Source organism: Primulina eburnea, chromosome 16 (genome assembly GCF_022965805.1).
Source record: "Primulina eburnea isolate SZY01 chromosome 16, ASM2296580v1, whole genome shotgun sequence".
In the NCBI taxonomy this organism is placed as follows: domain Eukaryota; kingdom Viridiplantae; phylum Streptophyta; class Magnoliopsida; order Lamiales; family Gesneriaceae; genus Primulina; species Primulina eburnea.
This window is the reverse complement of record NC_133116.1, coordinates 6496979-6498380: the sequence shown is the minus strand read 5'-3', so window position 1 is coordinate 6498380 and position 1402 is coordinate 6496979.

The following is a 1402-nucleotide window of genomic DNA, read 5'->3' as shown; positions in this document are numbered from 1 at the left end:
GTATGGATACGAAAGAAGGTATTTATTATTTTTTAGTGTTTTTAGGTCCATTAATCTCCAATGAATTTGCAGAAACAAAACAAAAGGCACAGTAGGAGACGAAATTGAAGATATTCGCATATCCATGGAAGGACTCTTAATAAACGACGGTCTGGAAAGTAAGGTGGACTGCGATACAATGAAGGTACCTGCTGTCCAGAATTTAAACATGTGTGCGTAGCACGTGCGTCATGCTAGTTGATTAAAATTTTAGACGACACACTTTATACACTGTTTTTAATGTTGCTATTTTTTGGGGGCTACATTTTGTAGGTATCTTACATTGTAGGTTCCGAAGACTTCATGTTTCGGACAAGGAGGAGGAGGAAGGCTATGTATCATAAGAGTTTGTGCAGTGGTGCTTCCAACGGCAGTCACAAGCTGAAGCGCAAGCTGATGTTCAGTTGATAGCATGAAATTCCAATTGCATCAATACGATATAGTTGTTTTTTATTTTCATTTGAATGCAATCAATACTTCAGTTTTAAAACAATAATTATGTATTATCAAAATTCTTGGAGTTTGTGTCGACTATTAAAATGCACGTGAAACGCACGTGGGAATAGCCTGAATTAGAAAAAATATTAAAGTGTATGTGAAACTAGTCTGAATCGGAAAAAATATTAATTAAGTTTGTTAAATGAATCCACTTATCAATATATTGAAAATTTGAAAATGGAGGGTTGAATTCCATATGATACAATGGAGTTAACTTGGTTTAAGCAACAAATTTTCTTCTTCTTAATTTTTAAAGTTCAAATATGATAGAAAATCATGAAATAGACATTTAATTTCCCATATTTGCCTTCTATATATGTTAATACCTACGCGTTGTTAATTTTGAAATTAACATCTATTCAAAATTTTCCAACTTTCCAGTATTTTTTGACTGATTATTAAATGGATAAGCAAAAAATATATATCTGTATATATTAACATAAAAATATAAATCCTCGAAATGAATCGTTTAGCTTAATTTTTTTTTTTTAAATCATCCCTTATAATCTATATCAACAAATATATCTTAAAAATAGTAAAGAGAAATGAATAGATATAAAAAATAATAAAATCAATTACAGAAATTTAAGTTTCTATAATTGAAAAAATCGTAGTAATTAAATTAAATTTTTAGCGAAATATATTATATAATTCTCAAATTTATAAAATAGTTTGGTTGCATTTAGTCGTTCGATCAAGTTTCTAGTCAATCATAAAAACACACTTCCAAATATAATATTAAAATATTTATCCCGTAAGCAGTATCAATCATTATATTTATAATTTTTTTAGACTACAATAATTTTTACCCACTTTGAATTTTATTATCATCGTAACATAAATAATTCCTATCAATATTATATTT